The sequence below is a fragment of the Capsicum annuum genome, unplaced genomic scaffold (genome assembly GCF_002878395.1).
Source record: "Capsicum annuum cultivar UCD-10X-F1 unplaced genomic scaffold, UCD10Xv1.1 ctg58188, whole genome shotgun sequence".
NCBI lineage: Eukaryota > Viridiplantae > Streptophyta > Magnoliopsida > Solanales > Solanaceae > Capsicum > Capsicum annuum.
Window position 1 is genome coordinate 622 of NW_025866774.1, and position 8,696 is coordinate 9,317.

Sequence of the window (8,696 nt, forward strand, 5' to 3'; positions counted from 1 at the left end):
GTACTTAAAACTTTTAAAAAATTGGTACTTCTAGAATTTTCTTATTCTAACGTTGTTATATTTTTTTCTAGATTTTTCAAATCTTCTTAAAATCAAATTTAGTTGATTTAGAATTTTTAAGCTAATGAAAAAAGTATTAGTTGTCATTAATTCTGACGACTTCTGATAAGGAAAGGTTTTAACATTATCATAAATATATTTAATTAATTTTTAACTCTTAAATATTGGAAAAAATAATGAAAATACGATTTTATATAAAACAAAGACTTTTAATGAAGGGTAAAAAGTTCAAATAATATTTCTAAGGCTTTTCACATTTTTAAAAACCCCCCCCCCCCCCCCCACCTGGTCCCCCTCCAAAATAAAAAATCTAACTAACTAATATCCACGTCAATAACACACATCTTTGTTAAAATAGGTAAGGAAAATTAATTTATCTAAATTGAATAATATTACATGAATTTTATACCTAAACTAATTCTACTCCTAATAAATCCTACATTTAAAAGGACTCTATTGCAAAATGTACCCATCAAAATAAAATAACTTTAACAAAACAAATAGAGAAAAAATAACAAAACGAGATAATCAAAATATTGTATTTTAACTAAGAACACAATAAAATGTAATAGATGACAACCACTCAAATAGAGCCAAACACTTTTAATGGTTAAATAATTTAAGCTAATCATCAATTTGGAGTCGAATTTGTGAGAAATTGATAATGATTTATTATCAATCCAAACACACAATTGACAACATAAAAATAAAGTGAATTGCACAAAAATTGAACCAAAGAAACGAAAACATTAAGAGAAAAAAAATGATTGTTCCTACATACCTTTTATTCACGTAATTTAATTACCAAACAAATTAAAGCTACTCCATTTATAAAAGGAGTATTAATAAACCAAAAAAGAATTTAATTTTTGACTCCTATATAATTTATATTAGGATACTATCGATTGTGAAAGAGAAAAACAAGGACTCCTATAATCTAAAAGGACTCTAACCTCATTTTTGATTCTGTAAATTAAAAATATTTTGCCAAAAATACAAATGAGAGTTTTTTATTTTTCACAAAAAATGGAGTTTTCTAATTTTTGCAAAAAGTACGTATTTCTTTTTGCCAAAAAACAGACCATGTCTTTGGACTTCTATATTGGCTTTCCTTTTTACATTGTTAAAAATAATGAAAATTTATATTTGTACATTTTTGTTTTGCCAAAAATAAGATAATGTTTGTTAGGTCTCCTATTATAGGTCTAGTTTACAAAAAATAATGAGAATTTTTATTTTTTAAATATAATTAAAAAATGATAAATGACAATTTTGTATAATAAGTGTTTTTTAATGAATTAAAAAAGAAAAAAAGGAAATGAAAATCATCCACGGAGAAGTTTTTTTTTTTTTTTTTTTGAATTAAAGATGGGCTTTTAGCCCATTTTATAAATTAAAAACGAAAATAAAAAACGGATCAGCCCACAAAAGGCGACCCGGGTCCATCACATAAACCAGACATAACAAGGAAATTCCCTATTCAGACAAACATATCAATAAACTCGAAATTGGAAACAAAGAGAGCTGCCGCCTATCTCGTCATCGAAAATGGCTTCTCCGTCGACCTTCCTTGTCAAAGTTAAGTTCCTTTTTCCCTTTCCTTCAATTGTTAGTTTATGGGTTGAGCTTCAATGAAGCTAATACCACCATCCTACTAAAATTAAATTCTAGGGAATTAGATGGTTGTTGAAACGTTGTTTTCAGGGTATATGAATGAGCATAGTACTGTTTCTTCTAGACTGGTGAGTTTATGTACAAGTATTACTCGTTTCGTTTCAATCGAAGTGTCTTAGTTTAACTGCGCACAGAGTTTATGTATAACTACTACTCCATTGGTTCCAATTTAAGAAATTTTGTGAGTAATTTGGAGCGAAAACAATTTTTTTTTCAAATTTATGAAATTCGAGAATTTTTCCGTAATTTCATGTCCAAATATGTTTTAAATAAAAAGAATTCATGGCCAAATATCCCCTAAAGAGAAACTTTTGAATTGTGTTTTTTCAAATTAAAAATGTGTAGTGAAGCTGCGGGTATATGGATGAGAACAGTACTGTTTTTACTAGATTGGTGAGTTTAAGTAGGAAGTAATGGTATGGTTGTGCTGATAATTTGAATAATTATACTTCAATTGTGCATATGTTGAATTAGCTGCATTTGTTTAATCGACCTGTAAATTAAGTTTCCGTGTATTTAGATAATAGTAGAATTTGTCTTTTTTGATAATCGTGGTGTCATGGCCAGCTTGTGCACTAATATAGTGGTGTCTGATACTTAAAAAAAAATAGACTTTACTTGTGCATATGTAGAAGTAATAATTCATTTGTTTGATCTACCAAGAAGTAACTTTTGTTCTGTTTATCCTCTATCATTAAGCAACTATCGTTGAGCAAGGACTATCTTAAAACAATGGTAGAATTGCTACTTCCATGACCCATTGATCTAGGGGCGGATATCCAAGGGCCATCTTGATCTTGTATAATTTCAAATACAGATTATAAAACTGTGTCTCATTTCGAATCTTAAGTTGTTACACAAGGGAACATATTGATTAACCAATTTTCCTTCAACACTAAAACTTTGGTCTCCTCCTATGCAGGTGGTTATTGTTGTAGATGTAAACTCTATATATTAATAAACACGAAATAGGAATCTAAAACAGCTGCATCCTATCTCGTCATCGAAAATGGCTTCTCCGTCGACCGTCTGCTCCAACTCATCGGACCAAGAGTTCATCTTGTCACCTTCCTTGTCAAAGTTAAGTTCCTTTTTCCCCTTCCTTCCATTGTTATTTTATGGGTTGAGCTTCAATTGTTGTAGATTTAAACTCTATATATCAATAGATTAGCACTTTAGATCCGATTTCATACTGTTTGATTGCATTTACCTTCGACATCCGAAACTCTCATTGGATGTTGGTGTAGCAATCGCAGGAACTCATTTCCAGCGGTAGATGAAATCATTTCCACTGTCAATCCCTGATTAATATAGTTTTCAATCTACTCACCCTTCTAATTTGGTTTTCATCTTGGTTGCAAGTACATTTCGAGAATCTCTTCTCAGCTGAATTGAGCAGAAAAGAAGGAACTGCCTTACTGCCAACAGGTTCTTGTTTCTGACACTCTGCCTGTACATTATTAAGCAAGTTCTGCAAATGAATTTTGCTTCCCCTTTGCTAGTATTGTTCCCCTTCTTGCAGATTTTAGGCATTAAAATGAGTAATATCTTCTTGCACCATTCTTTTGATTTTTGGAATGCTTGCTTTATCCAGTGTTAAAATAGCTTTTCCTTGACTTGGTAGTTGCTCTTGTAACTGATTACTTCTTTAGTTCTATAGATTGCTTTGACAAATTTAAATGCACAATCAAAAAACAAAACAAGAATGAATCAATTATTCTATAAAAATGAAAAACAAGGTTGGAAGAGCTTTCAGGCTGATTAGCATGAGCTGGTTGCAGTATTCTAAGCCTTACTACCAGTTATAGCCGGAGATATGCTAGGTAGAGGAGAACCTACTGTTCATCCAAAAATTCAAGCTATAATACTCCTTTCATTTCTTTTTAAATATTTTCTTTTATTTTTTAGAGTCAAACGATACGAACTTTAATCAATATTTTAAAGTGTATCTCTTTGTTAAGGTTCTTTTCATGTTATTGTTGAATATCTAAATTTTAATTTTAAAAAATTAAAGCTTGCTCTTTAATTAATTATTATAAGTCATTTATTTATTAGAAAATCAATAATATTTAACAAAAAAGAAAAATAAATAATTATGACATGTCTGCCTCAATGGATTCAACTAGAATTTTGTTAAATATCACTACTAGTTAATTATTATAATTCATCTAAGTATTAAAAATTTAATAATATTTAATAAAAAATAAAATAAATATAAAATGATAAATTAATTCTTGATGTTAGAAATTAACTTGACAGCCATATGAGGCTCACTTAAATCTTTTCAAAAATATTTTTTATAGTAATTTCACTATATCACTATTAATTAATTGTTATAAGTCATTTAAGACATATTTACTTCGTTATTTCAAACGCGATTTTTTTATATTAACTCTTGATTAATATCTAAATTTCATGGCTTATGAAGGAAAAATTAAACTTTTACTGCAACAGATTATGTTGTAATTCAATTTCTATCGATTATTCTTTTTTTTCTTATGCATGTGTAACAATTACCCACTTTGTGGGAATATACTGGGTTTGTTGTTGTTGTTGCATGTGTAACAATTAATCTTTTTAAACAATTTATTATGAGAACATATAATTGAACATAACTATATATTTAATTTCAATATTGATCTAAAAAGATTTTTTTTTTGTTGTTTAATTAGGAAAAAGGATTTACAATAAAGCCACGACGGAGGACTACACCAACAGGAGGGAAGTGTCAATACTATTCTGAATATGGGAATATTTTTTTAATATATATATATATATATATATTATTTTTTTTAAAATTGATCAAGCACTACTCAACTTCCCAAATTTTATGGATTAATCTGAGGCACTAAGACACTGCGACACTACTCTCTTCACTAGCGTACCAAAGAGAATAACAAAAAAGGGGAAAATGGAGAAAGAAACTGTTTTTTGGCGCTTACTTTTTTAAAGTTTTTTGGCTCCAAAATAATTTTAGGAAAACCACCATATATATGAGAAAACAAACAAGCAGTTGCATTGCAAAGTGAAGACAAATTTTTGATCCTGAACAAGAAGACCAGGTATGTATCAGTCCTTATACTTTATTTTTGAACAAAATTAGATAGATAATTGCATGCAACAATCATATGTCAAATGATTTGTTAATTGTTTTCTGGCGCATACTGGTGAAACATTACAGCTTGTATTGAAATTGTTTCTTCTCTGTTCTGTTGATACATTGATGTTCTCCCCTTGGGTTTCGAAAGAAGAGTGGATAGATTGTGAAAAACAGATATTAAATCTTGTCAATTGTGTTGGTTGTTTTGTTTTTCAAATTGATAAATATGTGTGTTACTTCTGATTGGGGGGCTTTGATGTGAAAGTGTGGGGTTGGTAAGGAGGTTTGGACTTTAGACTAAGAGAGAAAAAGGGTAAGGAGGTTTGCCTTACTTCAGTAGTTACTTCTTGTTTTCCAGCAGGAAGCTTCACTCGTTGTAACGAATTCTCCACTTATTTTTGTTCCCACGAAATTTGGAGTATAAGGTCCATTTAAAAAAACTCAGGTGAGAATTATTTAAGAAATATAGTCAGGTTTTCTATCTTTATGTTAGAAAGAAAGAATACTTATAAATTGCTATATCATAATATGGAATTCAGGTTCCTGTAATAGTCTTATATATGTTAACGTAGACACATCATTGTTGTTAATGTCATCAATGTCCTATGAGTTGCACATTGATGGTGCATGTATATTAGATTATAGTTCTTTTTCTTTTGATAGGAACTTGCAGCTAATTTGCAGCATATTAGTTATAAAGATCCTTGAGCCTTTTTTTATTACCTAGTTATGGATGAGCTAATTATTAGTATATAATATGAGGTTCTATGGTGCATGCTATTTTCAAATTGATTTATGTTCTTTTTCAGATCTTCTTTTAGCTGTCAACGATTGGTGTTTTTATTAACTATTCATTTGTTAAACAGTGGAATTTTTTTATCTATTATGTACTATAATTACATAATGTGCTTGGGCAGAATTTTGCAAATCAATGGCACTGGGAGGAGGTGTCTTTAGGCAAACTACACTTACGGGGGAACTATTCCTCAATCACTGGATGAGTCAAGCCCTACCCCTGCTGCTAATACAGGTAATAAATTCAACTATATCTATTAGGATTAGATTATTTAGTTATTTATCAACTTGAAACAAAAACATTTAACCTTTGAAATTTTCATTTATGTTAAACTTGTAAAGAGAAAGATGGACATTAGCTCACTATACGCACTCACAATTGAGATTGTAAATAGTAAAAGTACTAAATCTGTAACAGTAATTGTTTTGTGGGCTCATCAATCTTCTAATAATTTAAAGAAATGCTATTAGCTCTCCCATTATCTCTTTGTTTTGTCAGTGCTTTTCTTGACTGACTTGGTTGTTAAGACACAACAAAATAAAGAAAAAAAGACTTTGCATCTTCATCCTATGTATTTCCGAAGCGGACAGTGGAATCAAGAAGATCAGAGGATTAGCTTGGATAAGAAACATCCAGTTAAGCACTTAAGTAAAGGGGGTTTTGAAGATAAAGTAATTGAGCATAACACAAACAATAAAAAATTAGCAAGCGCTGCCGCCTTAGACTCATATTCTGCTTGTCAAGGTCCATCTCCCAGTTCCAGGGACAAAAAGATTAGCTTGAATTCTTCGGCTGTCTATAGTGACAAAACCCATTCTATAAGCAGCTGCATTACATCAGAGAATGGTGAACAGTGTTACAAGCAAGAGTTGTGTATTTGTGATTCTTCAAGCACCGTTACATCTGAAGCCTGTGGGAAAAAGTCTTTTGAAGTGCCTGGTCCAGTACTTGGTCAAATTAATGGGTTATTATTATTTTTTTTTGCGTAAACATGTAAGCACACTTACAATAGTCGAGCAGTAAAATTTTGCTCGTAGTGTCAGTTTGCATAAGAAAAATAACCAAACCCTTTAGTAATCTACCCCCTATCACAAGATAGCACAAATACCAGAACACTACCAAATACTGCCGTGCACATTGGACTCTCTGTGCAGTGTGCACCACCACCATGCATATCATCATCTTCGTCATATGCCTCTTGGGCAGCTTGCTGCTTCCTACGCGTCTCATCCTCAATGTTCACATCATGCAAAGTAGTCTCCTCGCACTCGTCTAATTCCATGTCAGACACTTGCTGTTTTGGTCTTGGAGGAAGCACAGCCTTAAGGTTCTTGCACTGCTCTGGTGTTAATGACTCTGGAAAATCAACAGTGAAGTGAATGTACAGTTTACCTCTCATAAAAGGCCTTTGGTACATCGGCATTCCTTCATCATTGATAGCCTTAAACTGATCAGGCTTGACAACTTCGCCAGGTTGGGACTAATGAGCAGCTGTCTGTTGTCTAGGTGAGTCAAGACGAACTGGAAACCACATAGGGCCTCAGTCAAGGTCAATGTATGCTCAACAAAAAGATCATCTCCCTTTCTCTTGAATTTAGGATGTTCCTTCTGTTGCAAGACAAAAACTATGTCTCCAATGATAGTTTCTGGCTCTTCATCTGCCTCGCCTGGGAATGTTACCTTCTGCCCGTTCTGCATACCCTTCTCCACGTGAACTTCCAACACCTTCTTCTCCTGCACAACCTTCTCACCCTTACACTGTGGGCACCTATCCTTGTCACTGATTGTCTCACCGGTACCATTACACTCATTGCAATGGTGCTGCATCTGCTGGATCATGGATGGACCAAACTGTCTGATAGAAACTTTCATTCCAGACCCTTGACAGCCAGAACACTTCATTGAAGCACCTGACTTGGACGCTTTACCCTTGCATTTTGAGCACAACACATTGCGAGATAGCGAAAGCTTCTTTGATGTCCCATTGTAAAGATCCTGCAAAGAGACCTTGAGAGGGTGGATAACATCCTCTCTTCTTTGTCTTCTGCCTCTGCTGCTTCCACCACCACCAAAGGGGCTTCCACCACCACCAAAGAATGATTGAAATATATCAAATGGGTCATTTCCACCACCTCCACCACCCATTCCTTCCTTAAGAGCATCCGCCCCATACTGATCATATATTTCCCGCTTCTCGGGGTCACTCAAGACATCATAAGCTTGGGCAATCTCTTTAAACTTTTCAGGATCGCCTACTTTATCAGGATGATTTTTGATGGCGACTTTACGATAAGCCTTTTTGAGATCATCTTGTGAAGCACTTTTCTGTACTCCTAAGATATCATAATACTTCGTATTATCACTCTTCTTTGGTGCTCTTCCAAACATCTTTCGATCGCTTCAAGGATTGAAAGTTGCGGGGCGAGAAGAGGAGGAGAGAGCACTTAACTTGGAGGTGCTTACTGGGTTATTATCATCTCTAAGAGTAAGTTTGAGGAAAAGTTATGTTACTAAACGAGCATCAAGGATGGAGGTAAATGTTTGTAGGCAATCAGAAGTTTGGAAATCTTCCTCAAGTGAATTGAATGTAGGATCTTCTTCAATTCCCTACGAAGAAAGGGAAACTGAGAGAGAAAATAAAGAGAAAACCCCAGATAGCAGAAATATAATTCCAACCATAGAAGCGAAACAAGCTAATATGTCCAAGGTTCCTGTTCAAGCCCATAAGAAAACTTCTATCCCTAAAATGGTTACTGGATGATCTGTTTCTTAGTTGTCTGTTCCCGGTGAAACTAATAAAGCAAAGGTTCATCCGAATAATGTACAAAGAAAAGCTTTGGTTCCTCAAAGAACCAACGGACATGTATCCTCAACTTTGGTCTCAAATCCTAGTGAAAGGATTGGAAGTGGCCAGTATAGAAGGGTTGTGAGTAACGGTAAAGAGAATGTTGTTGTGAGAATGGGTATGAGCCAGATTTCAATTTGCAAAGACGTTCAGGGGTGTAGTACAAAATTCTTGAATTACAAAAATGAGAATAAAAGAAGCCGCCAGAGCACAAAGTCGAG

General features: G+C 33.2%; 1 long non-coding RNA gene and 1 pseudogene across 1 annotated transcript; one reads left to right on the plus strand and one right to left on the minus strand.

Annotated features, from left to right (window-relative positions):
- The first annotated feature begins 1,466 nt into the window (after positions 1–1,466).
- Positions 1,467–3,163, plus strand: LOC124893370. The gene is made up of 2 exons (XR_007050676.1): positions 1,467–1,638; positions 2,657–3,163. It is a non-coding gene; the product is annotated as an uncharacterized LOC124893370 (long non-coding RNA).
- Positions 3,164–5,190: 2,027 nt separating this feature from the next.
- On the minus strand, positions 5,191–8,071 carry LOC124893369 (annotated as a pseudogene).
- Between the last annotated feature and the right edge of the window lie 625 nt (positions 8,072–8,696).